Here is a 6,242-nt window from a genome sequence, read left to right as displayed (position 1 = left end):
AATTGAAAGGTTTTTCTTCTAAACAGTCCCTTACTCCTTCCCCGGTTCCCCCTCCTGCTGCACATGCTTTCCAGAGATGTTTGTCAGTCTCTTGGGCTGACATGCAATTGTTTAAAGAAAATTAAAGACTATGAGCTTTGCGGTGCTGAGTAGTTGGTGCACCAGTCAGATGGCAGAGAGTGAATAAATGGCAGGTAATGATCTAGCTCATTTTGCTTCATTACTTTCAATTTCACATGTTAATTTTCTCTTTTTTTTTTTAGATGGGACTAAGTCGAGGTGGTCCCAAACAGAGAGGGATATTATAATAGAGAGCTTCTGTCCCCTGGAGTATTAATAGGTAAGTGGAACCTTCCAGTTTTACCTTGCCCACCTGCTAAGAAGGATAATGTAATGGAGGAGAAGGCAGTAGGCCAGTGATAACCTGTGGAGGAGGATGGCAGTTAGAAGTAATTGCGTTCTACACAGTATATGGTAACTATTGTTGGGCTGGTTGCCATAGGTTCAAAGTGGAATGTGAAACCCATTTACAGATACTACACTGTTGGGCACTTTAGAATTGTGTGTATATTGCCTCAGAACCAATACTGGTGTTGAAACTCTCTGGAGAGTCCATGGGAGCAGAGGGTTCTTAACCTAGAGACTACCAACAGGTCAGAAAGGGGTAGAAACCCAGGTTTTAAAAAAGGGTCTACATTCACAGTATGGTATTACAGGCCTGCCCCCCCCCCCCCTCCCCAGCCCCTCATAACCCATATGTTTCTACAACAGTTTTGCTAAGGATCTGACTTAAAATGAAGGATGCCTGGCACATATTTAGTCAGATTAACTCTGGCTAGAACCTAGCAAGACTATCCTGCTCCTAAAAACTTCTTAAGCCTCCAAAATTTGAAAGTGAGAGAGAGAGAGAGAGAGAGAGCCAAAGAACCCAGCGCACACTTCCTGGTGCTTGGAAAATAGTTTCCCTCACCTCACAGAAACAGCTCCCATCTGGAAACACATGTATTCACTCTGTTTCAATGGCTGGTTGCCCTCCCAGACAACGTTAAAGGGAATATTTTCAGTGTGTGCATCACCCACCCACATGATAGATGAGCCTGACTCCTTCTGCCTAACAGTGCATGCTGCTTGTTCTCAGCACTGTACTGGGGAGGAGATGGCACAGATGATGCTCCCCCTTACAGAGATGTTTCTGAAAGCATTTCCCCTGCCTGGGTTTTTTTTAACTGAATGGAATTAGCCTCCTCAATCTCTGCTATATAACTTTTTGTCCCTCCCCCCCCCGGTTTTATTCTATCTCCGCTTTAATAACTTCCCCATTCATTCTGTCAACTTCATGGCTCAGACCCTCACTGTCTCTGTATTGTGTCTGCACCTCCAGTATGTCTCTTTTTCTATATATATATCCCTGTTCAAAGGCTTCTGTGTTTCTTTCTATGCTCTTGGGCCTCTCTTTCTGCTTTACAGCTGCTATCTAAGCTCCCAGGCTTCTCCTTTTCTCTACTAGACCATTTCTATCTCCTTTTCCATGCGCTCCCCTCCTCCTTCTGCAACATCTTTGCCAAAGTTTTTGCTCTTGGGCATTTTTCCAACTTAAAAGCAAAAATGGTACATCAAAACAAAATAATAAATATTGGGCTAAGAATGGCCTTGGAGAGTAATTTGGAATATTAGTAAAAAACCATGTTAGCTTCCACATTTATTAAAAACGTGTGCTTTAATTTAGGAACTGATTTGCACTGCTATTCTGACAGATAAACCAGACTAACACTTTTTAAAATAGTATTTTTATTTGGTTTTAGCTTGGTCCTGGTAAAGACAAACTTTGTAGACACCATCTTACAGCACTTCCACTGCCTGTATGACACTGTGTCAGTGTCAACAGTAACAGGGACTGGTATGTAAAGCCACACTTTAACATACCCAATAAAAGCTTATGTGTGGTCTTTGCTCATATTTATTGGCCAAAAAGTTCATTAATGCCGAGTTAAAGTTGACCCCCTGGTACCTCATGCCCTCCTAGAATGTGGAGTTCACCTGTACTTAACCCCTGAAAACCAGGAAATTCAGTGTTAAGGCCTGCAGAATACCTGCCCCCAGAACCTTAAGGGGATGTCCACACTTCAACTGGAGGTAGGACTGCAGCACGTGTAGACATACGTGAGCTAGCTTTAATGTAGCTAGCTCAAGTACCAACAGCAGTGCAGCTGTGGCAGTTCCGACTTCAGTGTGGGCTAGCTGATCGAATACATACCCCAGGGTTCCAGGTGGGCTTGTATAGCCCTTGCATAAATGCATGCTGCTGCTGCTATCTGATTAATCAGCTAGATTAAAGCTAGCTCAGGTATGTCTGCACATGCTGCAATCAGACTTCTGATTGTTATGCAGACATACCCGAATTCTGCCCTCTTTGAATGATCCTTCAAATTCCTTCTCCCTCCCCACAATAGACATCATAATAGACATACCATCTGCAGTGAACCACAGGTCGCGACACCTGGCATACGCTTGGCCACTTGCCCACTCTGCAGAGTTTTTTGATGTTACCACCCCTTGGCCCTAGAGATAAGGATCCCCTCTTGGACATTCCCTTCGCTTACACCTGAGTGGGTGCTGTAGTGAAGTCTCAGGTAGTGCATCATACAGCTAGAATCCCCATGGCTACAATGCACCTTTGTGGTCCTCTACTCAGACAATCTACATTATACAGAACTAGGAATCTCTAATGACTGAGAGACAGCGCCACCTTGCCTCATGGCATCTTATTCCAACTAAACCCTCTGCCATGCACTGCAGCGACATACCACAAATTCACATACTTATTGTAGTTTGTACACTGTTTGCTTTTGCTACAAGAGTATATGGAAGGAAAATATAATTTGAGGTTTGCTATGACTGTTTTTAAAAGGGTCATGAGACTTAGATGTTTCCAGTGCCTGACATTTTCTTCTACCCTTTTTTTTCATAGCACTTTCAGGGATGAAACTGATAGGCATGAATCTCTTGGAAATCATCTCTAGAGTATAACAGATCAGATAGACAGATAGGTAAATATTATAAATTCTTTCTTTCTTTGTTATAAATTCAAGCTGGATTCTCTAAGGAGTGATTCCCGTTAAAGTCAGTTTAAAAGAAAAACAAACAAAAAACAGCTAATTAGAAATCAAATTAAAACCAGAAAAAACAATAGAAGACCACGGGGAGGCTAGGGAGGTTAAGATAAGGGAATATATACTTTCTCAGGGTGGGTCAATTTGGGGACATGTCAAACTTCACTTTGTCTCCTTAATTGTTTTTGCAGGCATATTTGTGAAGAATGCAAATAAGGTACCTAAAATGAAACATTTAATATGGTAATTTAAAAGATGCAAGCTGGTGTGCTTCAAAATTAAAATATCTGTTTAAATTGCATTGAAGATTAACAATATGAAATGCCATCTGATTAAGTTCCAGTGACTCAAACTTATGGGGGGGGGAGAGGGGTGCGCATGCTCATAGGTATTTGGCAACTTGTTTCGTGACCATTTAAATGGCCAGACACTTGCTGTGACAGGGAAGTTCATTACAGTCAAGCGCCTATTCAACGGGAAGGTCTTTCTGTCTCAAAGGGAGTGGCCCCAGTGCCATGACACTCCTTTACAAACCAAGCAATTGTGCAGGGTGAATTCTGAGAACCAAGGAAGGTAAAACCAAAGTAGCCCCTTCTTTAGTTCAAAGGTGCTTAGACAAGGCCGCTGACTGTCTCATGAGGCCTGATTAGGCAATTAGGGCAGCTGGACCTCATTCTGAGTTCAAGGGAGTTTAAAAGGACAGACTTGTGCATAATAAAGCTACAGAAAAGTTTCTACAGGGAGTGAGGGGCTTGGCAGATTTCTTGGTTTAGCACCCCGGAGAACAAGCTTTGTGTAGTCTTATTTGCCTACTTTGGACTGTTTGACCTCCCAAAAATATTATGGTAGTTTAAGTGGTTTAGAGTATCTTTTTATGTAGTTACTTTTGTTGAATAACACCAACGCCTGGTTCTCTTAAGGGGTTTTCTTTTCTTTCTCTCCAGCTCCCCAAAATAAATTACCTTTGGGTGGCTGTTGAGGCTTAAATCCTGGCTATACTATACAAGCCCATCAGTAGGTATAACATGCAAGTAAGCACAGATGCTTTCCAGACAGTGCAAGCATGAGAAGAGAAGGGGGGGGGGGGGGGCAAATTTAAAATGGGAGAAGTGATTCGGGGGGAAAGAGTAGCAGATAAACAGGGTAGCACAAATCTGAAAACTGTAACCCCAAAACTGGATAGTTGAAAGGAAGGCACAGAGAGGAAGGAGTAAAGTGAGTGGGTTGGAGAGTTTTGTAGGTGAGCATATGGTCAGAAAAATACAGTAGGCTGCATAGCTTTGAAAAGCAGAAAGACAATTTGAAATTAGATTCGAAGATGAATAGGAAACCAAGGAGACAGATTCTTGGAATGAGACCCCTTGACATTTAGAGAGTAGGGATTCCAGATGATCATACAAGAAAGAATGATAGTCAAGCAGGAAGTGATTAAGGTGTTAAAAAAAGATCAACAGAGCCACAGTAAAACTGAATTGTGGCAATGTTTCAGAGACCATAATAGGCAGGCTTACAGGTGAGGGGCCTGTTTCTGATGTTCCTCTCTCTGATGTAACTCCATTGATTTCAGTGGAATTGCTTCTGATTTACACTCCTATAATTAAGAACAGAGTCAACTCTAGGGAGTTGTGGGTGGAAAACTAAAGTCAGAGATGAAGAATATTGCCACAGATCTTGGCCTGAAAGCAATATACCATTAAAACTGAATGTTCGTTTCCATGTATTAGTTGCTCTGTCTTAGCTGATAAGCTGTGGTGTAATGACTAGGTGATAAGTGCCTCGATTCTGTTATGACTGGTGTCATATAAATATCAGAGAGAGATAATGGGTTATGTGTTTAACTTGCTGTTGGTCAAGAAGCCAGCAATGCATATTAACAGGAATATCTAGAGGAAATAACTTTTGATAGGGAAAAATGTGTATAAAATTAATCTGTGCTATTGCTGTATTTCTGAAGGCTTTTTAGTTGTTTGTTGTTAGTTTTTGTATAGAAGTTGCCACTTACTAAGTGACTCAAGGTCAAAAATTGCTGCATTTAATTTGGGTTGAAAAGGAATTATTTTTCTGGGTTGCCAATATCACAATATACATTTGTAAAATGAATGAAATTGGCAATCATGCTATTATTAAACTATTTAAAAAAAGATGTGAAGTTCATTGAGTAAGTTGGGTGTTTGTGGATTGTCCATGCAGTGTGTCATTTAGCAAGCCTATAATCAGTATACTTAATTACATTTTATAGTTGAGAACTTTCTATTTTTTTAGCTATTTGAAATATTCTAACAAACGAGACTTCACCTGTATCCTTAACATGAACATTGTTGATCTAGAATTCCAGGCCTAATTCTCCTTTCACACCTTTCTAAATCAGCCATTTTACTGGAGTAAAACTAGTATAAGTGAGATTAGAATCAGGGCTTCTCTACATCTAAGCACTCAACTCATCCTACTAGCAAGATTTCTGCCTTGTTTCTAGTGTCTGACCAGCATATATGTGATTGCACTCAATGATAAATGAAGAAATTCAAATCCTTTCTTTTAATTCTTTATCTTTATGGTTGCAAGGTACTGTTGGAATTGGGTTCCGTAGCAATTGATCTAAGACTGAGAGTACAGACTTCCTCTAGCAATATGAGCCCACATTTCTCCAGGGACAGTATATATCCCGCAATGACTTTCTCCCTTTTCTCAACACATAGGCAATGGTTGGGAGAAATAGAGGCTCTATTATATTGTAATCTGTTAATGAAATTGTATTTAATTCAGTATTCTGGTGACCAGTGTCCCAATTTGTTCCCAGTCAGCTGGGCTTATTTGAATATGGTCATTTAAAATAAATTATCCTAATGTTTCTTCCCCCTTTTGCCAGCATTTTGTCCCCCAATCCTTCAGTAGGCAATCTGTGGGGAGACCCCTCCGTTTGAGCAAAGCCCCGATGACTTTAATTAAGTGGTTGTAGTATTCTGCCAAGATGATTGAGCTTGGTCTTTATTACTCCACTGAACTTGAGTTACCACCTGTTTTCATATTTGCAGAAATATGAATAAATCTCTATTTTCTATACTGTATTTAATCTCTGGGGGAATGATGATAAATGTCCAATTTGAAAAATGTCTTGAGGACTTTGTATTCCTT

General features: G+C 40.6%; 1 long non-coding RNA gene across 1 annotated transcript; it reads left to right on the top strand.

The window, feature by feature from the left end:
* Nucleotides 1-273: 273 nt before the first annotated feature.
* On the top strand, nucleotides 274-3,384 carry LOC137156544 (uncharacterized). The gene is made up of 3 exons (XR_010920791.1): nucleotides 274-340; nucleotides 2,969-3,047; nucleotides 3,302-3,384. It is a non-coding gene; the product is annotated as an uncharacterized lncRNA (long non-coding RNA).
* Nucleotides 3,385-6,242: the final 2,858 nt, after the last annotated feature.

This window comes from Emydura macquarii, unplaced genomic scaffold (genome assembly GCF_026122565.2).
Source record: "Emydura macquarii macquarii isolate MOO-44397 ecotype Brisbane River unplaced genomic scaffold, CSIRO-AGI_Emac_v2 contig_1451, whole genome shotgun sequence".
Classification (NCBI taxonomy): Eukaryota; Metazoa; Chordata; order Testudines; family Chelidae; genus Emydura; species Emydura macquarii.
Note: the sequence above shows the minus strand (reverse complement) of the source record. Positions and strands in the feature narration are given on the sequence as shown.